This window comes from Macaca nemestrina, chromosome 19, assembly GCF_043159975.1.
Source record: "Macaca nemestrina isolate mMacNem1 chromosome 19, mMacNem.hap1, whole genome shotgun sequence".
NCBI lineage: Eukaryota > Metazoa > Chordata > Mammalia > Primates > Cercopithecidae > Macaca > Macaca nemestrina.
Genome location: NC_092143.1, coordinates 16,262,001 through 16,284,767, shown reverse-complemented (window position 1 = coordinate 16,284,767; position 22,767 = coordinate 16,262,001). Strand labels below are relative to the sequence as shown.

Sequence of the window (22,767 nt, the reverse complement as noted above, 5' to 3'; positions counted from 1 at the left end):
GATTGTTCTACCTCGAAGACTGATCTGCTCAGATCTTCTTTTCTCTGTGGCATCTTTCTCTTATTAGAGTCTTGGGACACAATTTTGCTTTTGCTTTTGGGTATTCTCATGCAGTCTGTTAGATAGATATTAAAGTTGACAGTGATGCTTCTTGTCCATGTGTACAAAGTAACTAAAAGTTTGGAGAGAACGAACAGCCAACTCCACAAAAAAGCAAAAAAAAGCTTAGGGTCTAAAGTATTTTGATGTCCTCCCCTCACCATCAAGTTTTGAGACGCACTTATAATTAATTATTTTTCTTTAAAAATAGATTTATGGCCACCAGAGGCAGCATCTTCCAACAAAGAGATCAAAGTAAATAATAAAAGCTTACCTGTTAAATCTCCCAGCCTGATGCGGAGCATAATTAGCAGAGAAACCAAACCAATTGCTGTGGGATGTTTTGCAGAACAGATGCTCTTCTTCCATCCTCTCTCTAAGATGGCTTTTTGTTGTTGTTGTTAGTTTAAAGAGATTCTAAGTCCCAATAATAGTTAAGTTTAGAGAAATACTGAGTGACACACCAAATATTTCTTTTTTTTTTTTTTTTTTTTTTTATTATTTTTTTTTATTTATTTTTTTTTTTTTTTTGGAGACGGAGTCTCGCTCTGTCACCCAGGCTGGAGTGCAGTGGCCGGATCTCAGCTCACTGCAAGCTCCGCCTCCCGGGTCTACGCCATTCTCCTGCCTCAGCCTCCCGAGTAGCTGGGACTACAGGCGCCCGCCACCTCGCCCGGCTAGTTTTTTTTTGTATTTTTTAGTAGAGACGGGGTTTCACTGTGTTAGCCAGGATGGTCTCGATCTCCTGACCTCGTGATCCGCCCGTCTCGGCCTCCCAAAGTGCTGGGATTACAGGCTTGAGCCACCGTGCCTGGCCCACACCAAATATTTCAATTAACTGGTAAAGCTGGTTCAGATTAATGATCTACTTATCCCTGTGTGGTATGCACACTAGGGTATTTTTTTTTTTAAGTCTATAGTGTTTAGAGAGAAATTCCTGCTTAACATATTAGTTTCTGAAATTGTTGAGTATAATATTTGTTCTGGCACTGACTTTCTTTTTGCATTTGTGAGATGTCTGGAGAAAATTTCAGATGCTCAAGGAGAGCCAGTTTATTGGTCTGTTTTGTTATGTTCAATGTAGGAAACTTGTAGCCTCTTTAATCCGCCATTAGCCAGAGTCTAGAGAGCAAGGCATGAATGATAGCAATTTAGTTATCACGTTCTATTTCCAGCAGAATTGTTTGTAGTTTAGCTCAAAATATCCATCTTCTTAATTTTAACTGGTTTTGCCAGTTGCCAGTTAAACCAGATTGCAAGTGAAAATGAATATCATCAACACACTTAAATATTTCTGTGCACGGTACAAAGCAGACTGTAGATGATTATAGAGTACTGGGAAATGTGTTTCCACAGAAACTTTCTTCTAAATTGCTAGGAGTGTGTTAGACTTTAAGATTACTCATAGACATGTGCTCAAAAATTTGGTAAACTTTAAAAATTTTTCATTTTACTTTAAAAGTATATTATAAAGAAAGCAATATTCTCTAAGGCAATGAATCATCTATTCCCCTCCAGTTTAAAAATGGTACACGGAACATTTATGTTATACACAGAAATTACTTTGAATAGCTGTGTGTGATTATTTTAAACAAAGCAAATCACTAAACATTTGGCATGACATTGCTGATCACCTCTTCTTTTTAAAATTTGTATAAATTTATGGGATATGTGTGTAATTTCGTTACATCCATAGATTGTGTAGTAGTGAAGTCAGGGCTTTTAGAGTATCCATCACCCAAATAACGTACACTGTACCCCAAAACCTCTCATCATCCACCCCTCTCGGCCCCCTTACCTTTTTGAGTCTTCATTGTCTATCATTTGACAGTCTACACCTTTGTGTATTCATTATTTAGCTCCCACTTATAAGTAAGAACATATGGTATTTGTCTTTCCGTGTCTGACTTGCTTCACTTAAGATAATGGCCTCTACACATATACACCATGGAATACTATGCAGCCATAAAAAAGGATGAGTTTGTGTCCTTTGTAGGGACATGGATGCAGCTGGAAACCATCATTCTTAGCAAACTATCACAAAAACAGAAAACCAAACACCGCATGTTCTCACTCATAGGTGGGAACTGAACAATGAGATCACTTGGACTCAGGAAGGGGAACACCACACACCGGGGCCTATCATGGGGAGGGGGGAGGGGGGAGGGATTGCATTGGGAGTTATTCCTGATGTAAATGTCGAGTTGATGGGTGCAGCACACCAACATGGCACAAGTATACATATGTAACAAACCTGCACATTATGCACATGTACCCTACAACTTAAAGTATAATAAAAAAAAAAAAAAAAAAAAGATAATGGCCTCTAATTCCATCCATTGTGCTGCAAAAATCATGATTTCATTCTTTTTATGGCTAAATAGTATCCCATTAGGTATATATGCCACATTTTCTTTATCCAGTCATTTGTTGATAAACACTAAGGTTGATTCTATATCTTTGCTATTGTGAATTGTGCTGCAATAAATATACTGGCACAGGTATCTTTTTAATACAATGATTTCTTTTCCCGTGCGTAGACACCCAATAATGGGATTGCTGGATAGAATGGTACTTCTGTTTTTAGTTTTCGAGAAATCACCACGCTATTTTCCATAGAGGTTGTACTGATTTACATTCCCAGGAACAGTATATAAGAGTTCCCTTTTCTCCACAAACTCACCAATATTTGTTATGCTTTATCTTTTCAATAATAGCCATTCTGACTGGTGTTAAGACGATACTGTAGTTTTACTTTGAACTTCTCTAATAATTAGTGATGTTGAGCATTTTTCATGTCTTTTGGCCATTTTTGTGTCTTCTTTTGAGAAATGTCTATTAATGTCTTTTGCTAACTTTTTAATGGGATTATTTCTTTGTTTGATTTTTTGTTGAGTTGTTTGAGCTTCTTGTAATTTCTAGATATGAATCCTCTGTCAGATGAATAGTTTGCAAATATTTTCTCCCATTCTGTAGATTGTCTGTTCACTCTACTGATTATTTCTTTTGCTGTGCAGAAGCTTTTTAGTTTAAGTCTCATTTGTCTATTTTTGTTTTTGTTGTTGGTGCTTTGGGGGTCTTAGTTATGAACTCTTTGCCTAGACCAATGTCCAGAAGAGTTTTTCCTAGGTTTTCTTCTAGTATTTTCTAGGTCTTATGTTTACATCTTTGATTCATCTTAAGTTGATATTCATATACAGTGAAAGATAGGGGTTCAGTTTCACTTTTCTGCATATGATAATCCAATTTTCCCAGAAGTATTTATGGAAAAGGTTGTTCTTTCTCTAGTGTATGGTCTTGTCTATTTTGTCAAATATCAGTTGGCTGTAAAAAATGTGGCTTTATTTCTGGGTTGTCTATTTTGTTTCACTAATCTATGTGTCTATTTTTATACCAGTACCATACTGTTTTGGTTACTATTGACTTGTAGTATAAGATGAAATCAGGTCATGTGATGTCTTCAGCTTTGTTCTTTTTGCTTAGTATTGATTTGGCAATTTGGGCTCTTTTCTGGTTTTAAGGAATATTATGATTTTTTTTCTAATTCTGTGAAAAATGATGTTGGTATTCTGATAGAGATTACATTAACTCTGTAGATTGTCTTGAGCAGGATTGTCATTTTAATGATAGCAATATTAATTCTTCCAATCCATGAGCATGAGATGTTTTCCCATTTGTTTGTATTATCTCTGATTTCTTGCATCGGTATTTTCTATTTTTCCTTGTAGAAATATTTTACCTTCTTGGTTAAATATATGCCTAGATATTTCATTATTTTTTGTAGCTATTGTAAATGGGATTGTCTTCCTGACTTGTTTCACAGCTAGATTGTAATTGCTATGTAGAATCAATACTGATTTTTGTACACTGATTTTGCATCCTGCAAATTCATTTATCAAATCTAGAGATTTTTGGTGGAGACTTTAGTTTTTCTAGATGTAAGATTATATCTTCAGTGAATAGGAATAACTTGACTTCCTCTTTTCCAATTTGGATGCCTTTCTTTTCCTCGCCTGGTTTCTCTGGCGAGGATTTTTAGTACTATGTTGAATAGAAGTTGTGAAAGCGATTACCTCTTCTTGGTCTTCCTAAGGAACTGCCCTAGTTTATCTCTTCTCTTTTCATCTGGGTTATAGCTGTAGCCAAATATGCCACTCTACTTCCACTAACTCCTTCATAATGAACTTGGAATTATCTTCTGATAATGCACTTCTTTTTTAGGAATATTCAAGACTCAAATTTCAGAATCAAATCAGACTACTTAATCCAAAAATGGCCTTCCTATACCACCAGACCCTCTGAAAATGCCCAGTCTTTTTTTAAAAAATCACACTGTAGCCCTTTCTCTGCTAATAAATTCACAAAGCAGCAGTACCTCAATACATACTCTATATGCTTTTCTTCTCACTCACCTCAACCTCGTCATTTGGCTCATCCTATTTTATTTTTTTAAGAATGCTCTTTCCTTTCCATTTCTATATGCTAATACATTATCATTCAGGATCCATGTGCTATGATTTGGTTGTTTGTCCTCTTCAAACCTCATGTTCCCATTTGATCCCCAAGGTGGCAATGTTGGAAGGTGGGGCCTGGTGGGAGGTATTTGGGTCATGTGGGTGGATTCATTATGAATAGATTAATGCCCTCTGTCAAAGGTGAGGGAGTTCTTGCTGTATTTGTTACTTGAGAGCTGGTTGTTAAAAAGATTCTGACAGCACCATCCTCCACTTCCTCTGTGCCCATAGGAACCCACCCATCTCTCACCATGTAATCTCTTGGCACACACCGCTCCCTTCTGCTTTTGGAGGTGAGGCCCTTACCAGATGCAGGTACCCAGTCTTGAACTTTCCAGTCACCAGAATCATAAGTTAAATAAACTTGTTTTCCTTATAAACTACCCAGTCTCAGGCATTCTGTTATAGCAACTCTAAATGAACTAAGACACATTGTAAGAACTACCTCTTCCCAAAAGCCTTCTGAGATATTCCCCTTGCTCTTCACTTATACATGTACCTCAGATTAGCCTTCCAGATTGTACTTCTCCAGGAATGACAGTCACAATATTTAACCTCTGCATGGCATGGTCATCCACAGATCAGAACCTAACTGGTTGAATGTAATGGCTGAATGGCCAGCCTGCAGTCCTGTATCTCTCTCAGCTGGTTTCCTCATGTCCTTCAGGAAGAGTTCACAGACATCTTCCTGACTAAAAGGTCACTACTCTGTGGTCCTATAGCACCTGTGTGTGCCTCTGTCAGGGCACTAATCACACTGTGTTATTGTCTCCATGCTCTGCCAGGTAGAACACCTGGCATATCTAGACACTCAGTAAAAGTGTGTTGCCAAACTGATTAAATTTTTAAAAAAATGAATTGAGGACAAACACAAGTCTTAATATATCCCAATCACTCTTCCTACTAATTGCATTTATAAAATTCTCAGAAAATATTTGTTGTATTAAATTTGAGCTCTTGATCTCTAATAAAGTCTTACTAATCATTTAATAATAATGATTATAATGATGATGATGATGATACTGTCAAACAATTACATAGCAGTCACTGTGTGTCAGGCACATAGTGCTTTATCGATACTTATTTAATCCTCACATCTACCTTTGTGAGGTGGTTCTCTAATTTTTCCTGATTTTTAGAAGAAAACTGAAGCATAGAGAGATTAAATAAACTGTCTAGAATCCTGCATCGCATCAGTGGAATGACCAGGCATCTAACCTAGGAAGTCTAAGTCCAAATTCAATACCTTTTTGCTCTGAATTAATTTCAATGAAAGCCCCACTTTTTGATCTGATTAACTTATGGAATATATTCATTGTTTTCTTTTCCTAACCATCCATCCTTTCCATTAATTACTAATACACTGACACCACTCACAGTGAGTTGTAGAATATTTTCAATCAAAAGCATGTAAATAACTATCTTACCAACAACATTCATCCTTGAAATCTTCTTGCTAAGACATGAAATTGTTGCCTCCACACTTAAACTATTTATTTCCTGCCTCTAGTTTTTCATTTGCCTTGTCCTGGTTTTCTAGCTAGGATAACTTGTAAAAGTCTCTTCCCCCTTCAGCCTGCCTTCAGCACTCAGCTTCTCAGTAACTCATTGATTCCCTGGGCATCTGCTACCACTCATACCCCAGTGCTCCCAGTATCTTTTCCCCTCATCTTAACTTCTCACTCACATTTTGGTTCCAAGTCTCTAAAATAGATGTTGGCTTTTCTTTCACAATTAAATAAAAAAAAATCCCTGAAGATTATTACTTTTATCTTAATTCATATTCTTAAATATTTATCCCTTAATTATACTAGTAGCGTTACATGGCTAATCTTTTGAACTAATTATCATTGCAATATGTTTAATGAGATACATTAAGCATATCTCAATGATAATATTTTACTTAAAAAGGAAAATATATACATACATGTATATCTTAAATCCATCCATATATGTCTTAAATCTATCTATCTCTCTATCTCTTAAATTGGTCCTCTTATCCTCCTTTCCTCATTCCTTTCACAGTGAGTCTGATACTTACTACCTTGTGCTATGGTTTGAATGTGTTGTCCCAAAACCATGCATTGAAAACTTAATGCCCAGTACGACAGTGTTGGGAGCTGGGGCCTAATGGGAGGTGATTAGGCATGAATGGATTAATGCCATTATCAGGGGGAGTGTGTTTGTTATTGCAGTAATGGATACATTATAAAAGGGAGAGTTTGGTTCTTCTCTGTCTCACTCTCTTTTGTCCCTCTACTGTGAGATAACACAGAAAGAAAACCCTTCCTAGACACTATTTCCTTGATCTTGGGCTTCTCAGCCTCCAGAACCATGAGCAAATACATTTTGGTTCTTTATAATTTACCCAGGCTATGATATTTTGTTACCGCAGCACAAGCAGATTGAGCTACCTTGCAATTAGATGGTGATGATAGTTTCTCATATAGCCTCTCCTTCTTGAATCTTCCCTCTGTTCCAATTATCATTCATACAGTTGAAGTAATTATACTAAAACCTTCTTCATAAGGATCATTTCTAGATGATTGCATTATAAGTGATTTTAGTTCCTTTATTATTTTCTATATTTTCAAAATTTTCTGCAATGAATATACTTTCTTAAAACAATTACAGTAATTGTATTTTTCACAAGAAAAAGGACAATAGCAGCTATTTTATAAGATACTGTAAGGGGCTACTTTTTTTTTCTATAAAATATAAATGGGCATTATTAGGCCCCTTCTTTGCCCCTCAGTTAGACATGCTGACAAACATAGACTCTCGCTCAGCCTCTATGAACAAGGAGCTGTTCACCGAGATATAGGATTGCTCAGAGCTGCCCTTAATAATTTATTCATTCATCTCCTTCCCTTCTTAGTATGGGAATTCTGAGACTGGCTCATTCATTCCACAAATGTTTATAAGATGCATCTTAATGATCAAATTAATGCTTGAGATTGAATGATTGAGTAGTGATCAAAGCATGTCCAGCTGTATTTTCATGTTGCTTACAGACTTTTCATCTTTACATCTCTCAGCCCCTAGTGTAGTGTTAAGCACTCAGGAGATCTCTCCAAATAACTACTCTTGATTTAGGATTTTTATCAGTCTACTGCATTAGATTGTCGAAAATTATAATATTCATAGAATTACTTAAACTTCATTATCTCTAATCAGGTAAGGAAAATATTTCAGACATTAAGCACTTTTGATTTCAGGAAAAATTTTTTTCAACTTTTATTTTAGATTTGGAGGTATACGTGCAGGTTTGTTACATGGTCTAGAAATTTTTTTTAATCTTAATTACATATATCCCAGTTATAGATCAATGAAAGAGTAACCTTCCTTCCCACCCCCTGCCAAGTAACCAGTTTTGAAACCAAATAATATGTTAGGTGTCCAAAATAACATGAGAAATCAATGATAATTTATCCTTAATTTTTGCTCCTTCATCTCAATATTTAGGGTCCCTTGTCACTGCTATATTACAGGTATGATAATATACTTTCTATAGCTCTGCTTTCCTTAATACCTGCTTTCTCAGGTTTTGAACATATGCTTTGTGGCTTAGCCCTGTGGTAAACATTTTACATGTATCACTTGTTAATTTCTCACAATACTGACATGAGGTAATTTTATTATCCTTATCTTGCAGATCAAACCCTGAGGCTTTCAGAGACGTGAGGTACTGCACCAAGGTCACACTACTGGCAAGTGAAATTGACACTGAAGGCTAAAATCTCAATGGGCAAGTCCTTGCCAATGCCCATGTCTCAGTCCAAATGGTGGTCTCATGTCTCTTTGTAGCTTAATGAATCATCAGCCTGGTTTCATCCTGAAAAACCTGGTTTATATCTGTTCTATCCAGAGATGTGTGTATGCATAGTGTGCCTGTTTTCACAGAGTTTGCCTGGAATCAGCCCCAGGTCATGGTAAGATAACCAAGGAAGTAACCCCTTTATCAAGTCCTTGGAAGCCAGCCCAATGGACCCAATCTCTGTTCGAACTTCTACCTGCTATGTGGGATGGTTGTCATTAGTAACCCATGTTTCTCAATGTGTGTTTCTGCATTGTTATTCTCATCCAAACTCCTTAAATAATAGGGCTGAATTTATCTTGTGGATTACTCTCTTTTCTAAATTTTATTCTCATGTAGAGGGCCCCGAATGTGCTAGGAATGAGGAAGTTTGGGTTTCTGTAACTGAGCTAATTTTGGGAGGAGGGAGGCTGATTTCAGTTTACATGCTGAGCTCTCAAGGTAGAACTAGGTTACTCCAATAAGAAATCTTTTTCTTCTTCTGGGGTTTTTTTTTTCTTTTTCTAAAGTTGCTATCAATGACATCCAATGTCACTGCAGGATACTAATGTAAAGTGTCAGATTAAATCAAAAAATGGTGTCTGTCTAATTGTTTTGCAAATGAACAACCCAAGTCACTTACATTCAATGTAGCCTGACTTTATAAAGATTTAAATAGAAAAGGTGATTCTCTGGAAGAGTGATCTTTGCAAGATTCCTGAGCTGCTTGTGCAATGTAGAAAGCACCTAGCTATTCATCAGCTTGGCTTATTTGACCCAAATGAGGTGAATGAAAAAGATATAAATTTTTAGTCTGTGACACCATCACCTGCCACCTGTCACCTGTCACCTCCAGGTCAGAATCTTGAACTGCTCTTAACATAAACTGAAAAGGAAGTTGAAAAACCTTTACCTACTGCAAAATGTTATTTTATTTAAAGCTTCACAACTACAGTCTTGGTGGGGGTGTTCAACATGACTGGCAGCTGCCTTTGATTTACCCGGGAGCACTGAAATGAAAATCACAGCCAGCCATCACCTTAAAATTATTGGGGGTGGAGTGCTGGGAGAAATTCTCTGAATTTATGATTTATTTGCTCTTCTGGTCACAGGTAGTATTTCATATCCCACTCTAGACTTACATACACAGCTGTGTGTATAGGCATGGCCATACTTATTGTTAAAATATTGAAATACTTCTATGCCAGTTGATAAATAATCACTGCATTCAACCTCCTAAGTAACTCCCTTCCAGTCAAAGACCTTCCCTCAGGATCCCAGGAGATTCCCACAATCCAGCAAATAAGGGAAATAACCCTGACACAGCAAGATTCTTCTGGAACTCTGCACCAATACTGAGGCATCTGCCATTCTGTTGTTAAATATTTTAACTATTGCCCCTGAAATGAGGAGTGGAGAACTTGAGTGGGTTGGCTTTTACACAGAATCAATTGTAAAAATACTTTTTTTATTGTTTGGTTTTGGATCTTTTATAAAACTTCAGTGGAAGATATTGTCTATTATGAGTCTATCATCTCTCATTACAGAATTCATGCAATACATTTTTTAATTTCTTCAAGAGTGCCTTATTCTGGGAATGTAATTTACTTTCCAAGAAAGACAAAAAACTAAAAGACTCCTGTTTCTTTTAATCAGGTAGGAGGAATACATTGCAATGTAGTTTTCATTTTACTTTGTCTTTCTGGAATTCTAATACTAAAATTAACACCTAGTTGAACAATAAAATTATGCAAGCTACTTGATGTGTCTCTCTTTCCTCTTAAGTGACTGGTTTGCTAATTTTAAAATTGTATTCGTTTTAATATGATTTAATGTTAGAAGTTGCATTTAAAAAATTGGGGTTATGTGGATAGGTTTTTAAAAAATCATACCTAAGTGCCTTGGGTACCAAGAGCTTCAGGGATGCCCTAATGCTTCACTGTGTTCTCCTGAACAAGTTCCATACTTTTGCAGTTATTCCTCTGAAGTTAGAACTGAAACCTCTTATTATTAAAATAAAAATAGGTTTGAATAAATATTAAAAATCCATTTAATTGTCCATGTTTCCTATTCAGGAATCTTCTGCTGAGGTTTGCAAACCTTTAAAGTTGACCTGGTTAGATATGAGAAAAGGAAATCTGAAAATATCCATTATAATATTATTCTTATTTTACATTTTGCCTTATGTGATATTTACTTAGTTCATGGACAATTGCCATCTTTCCAATTGCTTCTTTTTCCTAGCTTCCTTGTAGCCATTTCACATGAACTTGTTTATTTTGTAGAATTGGTAAAGGCAGAAAGAGGTTAAATTCAAAACACTCATTTTGCGAAACAAATTAACTAGAAAAAGAAAAAGGGGTTTGAAAATTAAATGTTGAGAAGACTGCTTGGAGTGTATGCCCGTTTTCAATTGTCTGTGCATGTCATTTTCAAGAACATTCTCTTTTACCCTGTATACCACAGACGATAAGCCAAAATGAATACAAAACTTACTTTAATGCATTCTATGTATCTTCAGTAGTCTGTGTATTCCATAAATTTGGAGACATTATGCTTTTATCTTCGTGCTTCTCATTCTTAGTTCAAGGTTTTATACATAATATGTGCTCAGTGATTGTTAACTCAATTTTATGTATTATGTGCTTAGCACATTGGAGAATAATTAGGTCCCTTTTGCTTACAATTTCTGTGTGTTTTAAATCTCTTAAAGTTCTGCCATTCTGCCAATCAAAAGAATAATCATTATCATCCATCTGTTCTACCTTTTCAGTTACCCAATCAATCAATAATACATTACTTACTGTGTGCCAAACACATTTCCAAAAAAATACATAGCTAAAGAAAGCATTTTTTCCCAATAAATTTTACTTACCTTACGCATTAATAGATAGGTAAGTAAATATTTCTCTACATAATGGACTAATTGAAATAAAAGTTTGAAAAAAGTCTATGGGAACAGAGAGGAGGGATTCATCAGCTCTGTATAAGAAATTCAGGACAATCTTCACAGAGGGGTTGATATTTGTGCTGTAATTGATGAATTCAGTTGACAAATATTAATATGAGTTTCCTGGTAAACAGAAGTGGGGGCAATGACATTCCAGATTATTGAACCACCTTGTTCAATAATTGCTTGTTTAAGAAAGATTGAGATGTTCATGTTGCATAGGAAGGAGATATGATAGATAAACTTGGGGAGGTAGGGGAGATGCTATTGTGAAGGACCTTTCATACCATCCTATGAAATGGAGCTTTAGTCTATAGGTAAAGGACAACTAACAGAGGTGGTTGGCCATGGATTTAAATTTCAACTATCAACTTGTGTTGATATTCACAGACCAATGAAAAGGGGGAGGCATCTCGCTTAGATTTTTCTTTGGAGCTTACCTAACTCATAGGCTCCTGTGTTGTTCTATTATGCAGAAGCCTGGCTACAAAAATGTGAGAACTTGCAGGTTAAAAGGTGGAAATAATATGTTCATCAATTGATATGTGTTACTAAAAGAGTTTCTTTTTAAACAACTTGAATAATATTCATGACTAAACGTTGGAACTACATGCTACCATTTATTTTAAAAATACGGTATTCATTTCTTTATCATTTTAGATTATAATGGAAACCTTGACTTCTATACACTATGCTGCAAATTTGACTTGTACCTAAAAAGTATTCATGCTTGGCTTATGTGACATCTGTCGAGAAATTTAAATTACCCATTGACAGAGATCATTCAGATAGGAAAAGCTAAATCTACGTAGAAAAATTGAAAGGAAGTGAATTGGGCAGCTGCAGGAGAGAAATGATAAATCATCCATTTATGTGAGAGGAAAGTGCCTGCTTCTGTATTGCTGGTATGTCATGTAGTTCAGATTTGAAATACAAAGCCAATAATTTTTTCTTATATATAGCATCTGTCCATGAAGGGCTCAAACAGCATTTATGTAATGGTTTCTCACAATATTTCAGTGGAATAAGGGATAGCCTATGATGCTTAATTTATAGATGAGGAGATGGTGGTGATTGCTAGCAAAGTACTAGAAATGTGGTAGCATCACTTGTTAGGGATTTGGTGCAACAAGCAGGCAAACCAGAGAACAAGTCTGCTCTAGGTGGTTGAATTGTGGAAGACAATGTGCTATGTGAAGATAGCTCCAGAAGTGTCATCAGAAATGGGGATTGGATAATGCCAAGATGGCTCACAAGCTTGCACTCTTTGAAATAAAGAAACATGGAAGAAGTCAATTATCTTCCCCAAAATGAAAAAAGTCTCTAATTTTTTCTAGCCTGATTCTTTGTCCCCTGGGTTCAAGGGTGTTTTTTATTTTCCATTACTTGATGCAGTTGCAGTAAAAAGTATTTTTATTTTGTTTTATAATAACAGAATAATGCCAGTTTTAAGTAAGATGTAAATTTTTAGCTCAATATAAATAATTGTTGCATTTATTTACATAAAAAGTGAAGGAAGTTGGGAAACTGCCTTATAATTTACCTATATTTGGTAGGAATGAATGAAAGGCTTAGGAAAGAAAAATATCATTTTAAGTGATTTCTCCAAGATAGACAGGCAGAATTATTCTAGGGCATTTGCATGAACAAAACAATTAGCAGTAACTCTATTGTTAAATAGATTAATAGATAATTAATTTTAAACACTTGAGAATTACTTTATTTTCTCTTGGTTCCTTACATCTATATGTGTGTGACAATAAAAAGGGGCGCCTCATTATATTAATTATTTGCATGTTTTCAGTAATGATCTGTTTCAGGCACTCTGCCAAATTCCGTACGTACATCACCTTGTATTAACCTTAGATAATTTCCTCCCCGACCCAGTAACTCATGGATACCATCATTGTATTAACTCTTTATAAGAAAAACAAAACACAAAATACAGAGCTTAATAAAGTTAACTTTAGACTACATTCCCACTGAGTGGCAGATTCTGAATCAGTATGCAGTGTCACCTGACTCCACAGTGTATGAGTTTAGCCACAGCTCCATGATTCTTCTGGGCCCAGCCTGACCTCTTTGGTGTTGGGAAGAGCAGAGAAGAGAAGGTCTTGTTCCTTCCAGAGGACAAGGGGTGTGTGCTGTGGGCATAGCAGTGCTGGAAAAATGGCTGAGGTGTCACGCCCAGGAAGCGCTGAGGACTCTCTGGGTGGCTTCTGCCTTAGTCTTTTGAGGGTGACACCATCCCAGAATGACTTCGCAACCAGGATAAAGTCAGGAAAGATGGAGGGCCTGGCTGTGTGGCCAGCTGTGCTGACAAGCAAAGTCAAAAGAATTAGTGATTCCTCCACATGGTTCCAGGGCACATGCAGGCATAAGAGCAGCTGGGACTTCAGACACGACATGGCAGAAGCTCAGCCAGAAGAGCCTCCTGTTGTCGCTGTTGCCAATTTTGGGTTGTTTACGTCCCTTTGCTCATTACCTGAGAAGCCTCGGAGGGCAGTCTCAGAGCAGTCTCAAAGGATGGAACTGGTTCCATAGGAGATGAGGTGCCAGTGGAGGATTTTAAACCATCTGCTAACCTTTCTGGCTGTGTGCTACACTGGCCGATGTAAGGGACAGACAGGAGAGGACATACAGTTTGGGGAGGAATCTATTGCATTGATTGACTCTAAGTGAATTACAACAAGGACCCAGACCAGAGGTGGATGGAGAAGAGCAGTCAGATTTGAGTGGGAGTTTAGAGTCCTATATAAATTTTGAGTTTTAAGAGCTGAGAGAAAGACTCTACTTCCAGACTTACTCCTCTCTAATTCATCTTCCACCCTGAGGCCAGAATGGTGCTTTTAAAATGTAAGTCGTAAGTGACTCCTCATTAAAGTCACCTACAGAATAAAACCCCAGCTGTGACGAGGTCACAGATAGGCTCCCAGAAACTAGTTCCTTTCTATCTTTCTACTATGACCTCCAGTCACAGACATGGAGTGTCCTCAGTGAGCATCTTGCCTCTTCTACTTTGTTTGTCTTGCACAGGTCTATTTCTAGAGCCAGTGATGTTTTTTCCTTACCTACTCCATAGTAAAACTCCTACTTACTTCTTTAGGAGCAGCTTAAATCACACATGCCTTGGAAACTCTTCCTGATTTTCCCATTTCATACAACAACAAAAAAGGTCTTTCAACATGTCATTTTCATGGTTTATAACTTAATCTTTCAAAATCCAAATCTATTATTGTTCTTTTCTGGCTGAAAACATTCACTGTTTCCCCTTTTCCTAAAGGTTAAAGTAGAACTTTACCCTAGATGAAACCAGCTTCATATAAAATAGTAAATACTTGAATAACATAACATTTATTACAGTGCTTTTTAAAAAGTATACATGCATAATAAATATTGGTTGAGAAATATAGTTTTTAAGGTATTAAACATCAGAGGGGCTTCAGACAAAAATATTTTAAATTTCTATGGTACCATGCTAGACTCTTAATTTATGGAAGATTATTTCAGTATAAATATATCAAGCATCCTGTGATACTGTAAGAAAAATATCACTCAAAATCACGAAGGTAAATTCGTCACTTTTGGGGCATTCATATATGGAAACCCTGGAAAACAAGAATAGCCTGAAATCAAGGAAGTTGTCTACAGCTGGTGAATGTTATTTGGGGAGGCAAAAAAGTTCTTAGCAAGAAAACAGCAGGTAAATCACATTTTCATAATTATGTCCAGTATTTATATAAACAAATTTTCTTGAACTGATCAAGATTTGTTTTTCTTTATTATAGAGAAAATATGACTTCTCTGCTTCCCTAGCTAGAGAAGAAAATGCTTTTCTTTCTGGAGCAATGGTAGGAAAACGCTCAAGCCCAACATGAGGTCTGACGTGTTCTGCATACCTACCTTTTAGTCAATCTTGTTTATTTCGCTGCCAAGCTGTTTCTTTGTGAAATGACTCATCATTATTTATCTAAATTGGTTTTAAATGAGAATGTTTAACCAAAAGATCCGATCTGGATATTATGACAGCTGTTATAAAATATGGGGGTCCAAGTTGTGTCATTTTCTTTCTCACAATTTATTTACTTGTCAGATTTATTATTATCATTGTAATATTTTCCCGAAACAAAAGTGTACATGTGAAGTTTTCAGGAAAACTTTTGGACTATGAATTAGGATACAATTATGAAAATCAGCATCGAGTTATAAATTATGAGGTCTGTATTCTGATTCTAGCTCTTACAACAGGAATTGAAGCAATCAGGCTAAGCTCTCTGGGCCTGTTTCCGTACTAGTCATGAAGGAGTTAATAGATAATGTCTGCATTAGTTTGCTTGAGCTGCTGTAATAAAGTACAAGTTGGGAGGCTTGAACAACCAGAGTTTATTGTCTCACGGTTCTGGAAGCTGGAAGTCCGAAATCAAGGCATCAGAAGTATCAATTCCTTCTGATGACTGTGGGGAACCGCGTGTTCTAGGCCTGTCTCTGGTTTGTCTGTGACTGTCTTGCCCTTGTGTCTTTTCACAATGTGTTCTCTTGGTGTGTCTGTGTCTTTGTCCAAATTACCCCTTTTTATAAGGACATCAGTCATATTGGATTAGGGCCCACCCTAATGACCTCCTTTAAACATGAACAGATTTATGAAAACCCTATCTCCAAAATAAGGTAACATCCTAAGGCTCCGGGCATTATGATTCCAGCATATGTTTTTTGGGAGGCTGGCACAGTTTAACCCATAACGACATCTGACTTCCTTCTTTTCAGCTTGAACATTTTGTTAAGGCTGTACATAGGCCAGTCAGTACCCCTGAGGTTGTTAGCGACTGAAACACAAATGTACATGGTTTTGGCATAAAGGGAGGAATTTGTTGACACAATCCAGGAACAGGGAATGACATCTCTGTTGAGATGCAGCTCAGGCCCTTCAATGTTGGCAGGAGGCTTTCTCCATTTGTTCCACTTTGCTTTGTTTCAGCTTTCTTTTCTTTTTTATTTTGAGACAGAGTCTCCCTCTGTTGCCCAGGCTGGAGTGCAATGGTAGGCTCTCGGCTCTTGGCTCACTGCAGCCTCCACCTCCTGGGTTCAAGTGATTCTCCTGCCTCAGTCTCCTGAGTAGCTGGGATTACAGGCTGCCACCACCATGCCTGCCATTTTTTTGTATTTTTAGTAGAGATGGGTTTCACCATCTTAGCCAGGTTATCCTGGCACTCCTGACCTCTAGGCCTACCTCGGCTTCCCAAACTGCTGGGATTAAAGGTATGAGCCACTGTGCCTGGCCTATTTTCTTTCATTATAGATTGGCTTCCCACATAACCAAAGACTGCTGACATCTTACAATTCTTCTGAGGGTGGGCATGGGGAGGGAGGGACTTGGAGGACTTCATTCAAGTTTGAATAATCAGCAGGGCTTGCATCTAGTGGCCCAGCTCCAACCAGGTGCTTACCCCAGACTACCCCTTCTGGAGTGGCCTCAGGGAAGAATGTGGCAATTGTGCCTCCACCTGCTCTATCCCAGGAGGATGGTGTTTCGGAGGTAGGCAGTTCCATAGGCTTTAACTGTAGTAATGCTAGTTAAAAATGTGTTTTTGTCCTTACTGATTGTGCATGTATGATACAGGACTTGTTTAGGTATCTGCCTTCCAAGTACAGATGAGGGTTTTCCACACTGGAAAAATCTTGGCCTGTTGTATTAGTCCGTTCTCATGTGGCCATGAAGAAATACTTGAAACTGGGTAGTTTATAAAGGAAAGAGGTTTAATGGACTCACAGTTCCATATGGCTGGGGACACCTCAGGAAACTTACAATCATGGCAGACGACACCTTTTCACAGGGCAGCAGAAGAGAGAATGAAAGCAGAGCAAAGGGAGAAGCCCCTTAGAAGACCATCAGATCTCGTGAGAACTCACTCACTATTGTGAGAACAGCATGGAGCAAACCACCCCCATCATTCAAGTATCTTCACCTGGTCCCACCCTTGACACCTGAGTATTATTACAATTCAAGGTGAGATTTGGGGGGGGACACAGAGCCAAACTCTATCAGCTGTGAAGGCTGAAATTGGTGGAAATTAAGTAATAGTCTTTGGAACACAGAGTAGACGGTGGGGCTGTCAGAAGAGACAACATGAAGAAGGAAATGACAAGATGGGAGCTTAGGAGCCTGGCTTGTGTGTAGCACAAGTCCTTAGATTCAAGGACCTGTTGTGCCTCGGGAAGGGAAGTAACGCAGCCTGAGAGACGGTCCAGGACACAGGTGTAGAGCATGCTGGACTGAAGGACACGCTGGCTTGATCAAAATTTATGTAAGGCATGAGGATGAAGGGTAGCGGTGCTGTTTGGTGCTCACTTGATTTGCCATTGCATTGGGTTGCATAGTGTCCACCTGCACCCCTCCCCAAATCCATGTCTTCATGGAACCTATAATGTGACTTTATTTGGAGATAGGGTCTTTATAGATGTAATCAAGTTAAAATGCAATCCTATTGGATTCTCATGAATCTTAATTAGTGACTGGTGTCTTTCTAAGGGAGAGGAGAGGGCAGTCTGGACACACAGACACAACAAGAGCCCCATGTGATGCCAAGGAGGAAACCGGAATGAGGCAGCCACAGTCCAGGGGACAGCCAGCACTGCCGACAACCACCAGAAGCTGAAAGAGGCAAAGAAGGATTTTTCTCTAGAGGCTTCGGATGGAGCATGGCCCTGCCAGCACCTTCGTTTTTGACTTCCAGCCTCCAGAACTGTGAGAGAACACATTTCTGTTATTTTAAGCCACCCAGTTAGTGGCACTTTGTTAGGACAACCCTGGGAAATTGTGACAGATGTGGGCACTTCAATTATGAGCTATAGTCTTTCTGTCTACTATTATTTGAATTCGATTCACCAAAGAATAATATTTTCTTTATTTAAAATGTTTTAAATTATGAGTACATATGTGGACGCAGATATCATATGTCAGAGGCTCACAACTTGTTTCAAAAGTAAAGAGTTGCACCACTTTTAAACAACTCAAATACATAATTACAGTTCCGAAGTTGGGGCTGGTGAGGAGTGATTCTCCTTTGCAAAGCTGTCTTTGGAGTCCTGCTATGTCACACTCAGAGAATTCCTATTTTATACCTATGAATTATCAGAAATCCTAAACTTTCATTGTTAAGATCAGTTGTACATTGTTTAGAGAGGAATACCTATGTGAATTTACTAAAAAGGAATTTATCTGAGAGTTAAACACAAGCCATTAAATAACATACACACACACACGCGCACACACACAATATAAACCACTAGTTTTCCTTCTGTCAACCACCTCCACCCTTTTTAGGAACTAAACTCCTTAAAGTTTTCTTTGTTTTAGAGTGTTGCCTGATTTGGATGAGAAATATTCATTTCCTCCACTGAAATTCTTCAGATTGCCTTTCCAAATGTCAGTGCTGTTGGGCTTTCCCTGGGAAAACAAAACAAGATTGCTGTCAGAGAAGCAGTTTGCAGATGAGCAGATCAAACAGATAACAGAATCCAGGATGCTATTATTAGCTGTGGAGAAGGCAGGCAGTTTGCAGGTTACATAAGTGAGGGAAGTGGTGGCATTCTGGGAACGAGGAAAGAAATGGAAAACTGATCCATGAGAAAGATCTGGGCTGCTTTCTCATTACCTCTTTTTCTCCCCACCAAAAAAGAAAAAACAAAACAAAACAAAAAACGTCCAGAATTGTGTTGTAGTCTTTCTGTCGACCTACTATTATTTGAATTTGATTCACCAAAGAATAATATTGTCTTTGTTTAAAATGTTTTAAAGTTGATGATAAATCCTGAGTTCGGGTCAGTGGACACAAGTGAGAAGTAAAAAGTCAAGCACCTTATTATGGAAATGTTATTTACATCACACCCTGGTTTTGCTGTGTTACAGCTTGTAGAATAGTTGACAGCCCTTTCTCAAGTGTCTGTGTATTTCTTCACAGTCCATAACAATCTGACTGTTGGTTTGCAATTTCTTTTCTAATGAGATTTTTTTTTGGCATGTGAAAATGCAGAGCTGCTTTAGTTCTACTCTGGCTTTTTTTCCTTCACTGTTTTTCTCATTTTGGGGGGCCTATTTTTTATTCAGCTGCGGGTTTGGTGCTTCTGTGGTTATTTTCTAACCCTTGGCCATGGCATACTTAGTACTTCATTTCTAGCAGAATCTTTTCTGATGCTTGTCAGCTTCTGTTTTACTCTCTGTGTTTTCTTAGTATATAAAGCTCAGCCACCACTTATTGTTTTTTGAAGATAATGTTGGTTGTGCGCCTGGAACGACTTGAATAAACTTGCAATAAATGACCCTATCCAAATGAATCAAAGAGTACGTGTGGGGCACAGCCCATAACCAGTGCATGGAGACAGTATCAGTAAAAACTGTCAGCTCCCCAGTGAAAATACCCAGAACTGCCACAGGCAACTCCTCATAATAGAACTTTTGCAGGGAACGGTTTCTTTTCAACGACACTGCTTTTAACAGCCTCCAAACATTCTTCCTCTGTGTGCACTCCGCCTCCAATCAAAAACTGAAATTCCAAATCAAGTCTGAAATACTTTTTAGCAAACAGCTCAATTCTTAATCTCCTGAAAATCAAGGAACCAGATCTTTAGCGAGAATACATTCACAGCAGCAGCCTCTAAACAAGGTTATCTTTACTTTCGTTCCTCAAATCACACTGCTGTGCTTTATTCACATAATTAAGGACAAAGGGATGCTAGGTGAGGATACATTCAAATGAAGTCATGCTTGTAATCTGTAGGAAACGGGTAATAGGTATAGCCTGATAAAATCCTTAGGAGAGCGACTTTGGTGCTCTCGGTTTGTGGTTAGATACAGCAGAGAAATCCTGGCAGTTTACTCTTTTTAGATGCAGCATTTTCGTGGTGCATTTGTTTAATTGAAAAATCAGTCCAGCATTGTCTGAAGCGTGCATCATATCTTTGGGTCAGGCAAGTTCAAGAGTCTTCCCCTGGAAAAAAACAATGTGCATGTGTGTGTATTTTAATCTTGAAAAATCACTGTCAAATAAATATTTAATGGTAAACGAAGACAAAATCAATAAAGCAAGCAATAGGTAAGGCACAGCCCTCCAGTGTAGATCTGCTGTTTATAACCAGTCCCTTCTCTATCAGGATGGATGGGTGCAGGTTGGCAGGAAGTGGCCACGGGTCTGGAAGGTGTCCTTTTAACTTCCTAGAAACAACTTCCAAGAATCTTGAGGGAATCCTTTTGAACATGTTATGGCATGTGGATCCTTTCTTCCCAACCTTCCAATAGCTTCCCGTCTTACTCAGAATATAACTAAAGACCTTACAATGACCCTCACATCATGACCCAAAGCCTCCATCCTCCCTCTCGCCCTCTTTCATGCTGTTTCAATGATACTGACCTTGTTTTTCTTTAAACACACGAAGACTGCTCCCACCTCGGAGCCCTTGTAACTGCTGTTCCCCTGACTCAGGATGTGTGGCCCACAGACAAGCACGCCGCTGCTTTTTCCACATTCCCACTTTCTGTCTCTCTGCTCGTGTATCAGAGAGACCTTCTCTGACTATCCAATTGGAATTACCTTGCATTCCTCCTCCTCTTTATGCTCTGCTTTGATTTTATTTATTTATTTATTTATTTTGAGACAGAGTCTCACTCTGTCACCCAGGCTGAAGTGCAATAGTGTGACATCAGCTCCCTGATTCAAGTGATTCTCCTGCCTCAGCCTCCCAAGTAGCTGGGATTACAGGCACCTGCCACCATGCCTGGCTAATTTTTGTGTTTTTAGTTGAGATGGGGTTTCACCATGTTGGCCAGGCTGGTCTTGAACACCTGACCTCAGGTGATCCACCAGCCTTGGCCTCCCAAAGTGCTGGGATTACAGGTGTGAGCCACCTGGCTCACCTGTAGACACCCAGCCTGATTTTCTTTAGAGTACTTTTCCCTACATGGTAGAGACCATCTAAGTAGTTTCCTCGCCATCTCCCCAACTAAAATGAATGCTCCTTGAGGACAAGGGCTTTATTTTGTTGACTTCTTGATCCTACTGCTTAGAGCAGAGCCTGACACATCCATGTGGTCAACAGGATTTTGGTGTTACTGCTGTGGTTATGTTATGTGATATGGCAAGAGAGACTTTGCAGATGGAATTAAGATTTCTAATCATCTGACCTTGGGGAGATTATTGTTTATTATATGGATGGGTCTGATATAATCACATGGCTTCATTTTCTCAAGAATGGAAAAGGGAGGTAGGAGAGTTCACGGAGAGAGATATGACCAGGGAAGAAAGACACGGAGAGATGCAGTGTTGCTGGCTTTGCAGGGGAGGAAGGGGAGGCATCAGCTGGGTGTACTGGGGAAGTGGAGAGTGGCCCTCAGCTGTCAGACAGCAAGGCGATGGGAACCTCAGACATAGCACCACAAGGAACCAAATTCTGCTGATAATCAGCCTGAATGATATAAAAAAAAAAAAAAAAGGATCCTTCCCTAAAGCCTGAAAAAGAGGCCTGTAGACACTCTGATTTTTGGCCTGTGAAACTTTAAGCAGAGACCCAACTGAGCCCACCACACTTTTAACCTATAAAAACTATGAGATAATAAATTTATGCTGTTTTAAGTATGGATGAATAAAGAAAAAAAAAACAAAGCATAAAATAAATCACTAAGGTGTATTTTGGGTTTTGAGATTTGATATCCAGAAAGAACCAAATAATTTCTTAAGCTACCTGCTAATAGATGGAGAAGTAAAATGTAAGGACATATGTACATAAGGCATACACTCAAAAGCTGTGAAATTGAATAGGTTTTTAAAAAAGATTGCTGTTGAAAAAGAGCATGAATTCTCTTTTACTTAAAGGATAATGGTTGTAGAAAAAAATGAAAAAAAGGGGGTAAAATTTGTTGCTTGATGTTTCAGTCTCAACTCCATCACTTACAGGCCCAGTGACCATATGCAAGTCACCTGAAGTTGAGATAATGATAGTATTGAAAGGAGCTGGGCACATTCCTCAGCCCCGGGCTCAAAACTCCCTGAGCCTAGCACAAACACATCCCATCCTCCCATCCCACCACCATATATCTCTCAAACTCCCTGAGCCCAGTATAAACACCACCTGGAAAGTCTCCGATAAGGGGACAGCCATTCAAGGTTACTGAAAGCGCAGGAGCCAAAAGAATTTCTTTGTTCCCCTACAACTTTCGGGCTATAAAAAGCAAACGCTCGCATTGTTCAGGGCCCTCTTGTATACTGTGTATAGGAGGGACCAAGTTCGAACTTGTAGTAAAGATCCTTGCCGCTTGGCTTTGACTCTGGACTCTGGTGGTCTTCTTTGGGGAACAAACAGTCTGGGCATAACAGTATCTACCTTACAAGAATGGTAAAGAAACAAAAAGACTGCGTATG

At 38.3% G+C, this 22,767-nt stretch overlaps 1 protein-coding gene across 4 annotated transcripts in view; it reads right to left on the bottom strand.

Moving 5' to 3' along the window:
• LOC105476980 (putative uncharacterized protein encoded by LINC00305) overlaps window positions 1-22,767 on the bottom strand; it is a 71,753-nt gene that overhangs the window by 42,693 nt on the left and 6,293 nt on the right. Inside the window, exon 2 of one of the 4 annotated variants that reach the window (XR_984376.2) lies at window positions 18,154-18,803. The exons of 2 other annotated variants lie outside the window; for them this stretch is intronic. The gene's annotated coding sequence lies outside the window, so the exon portion shown is untranslated. One more of the 4 variants, XR_984377.2, reaches the window with a different exon arrangement.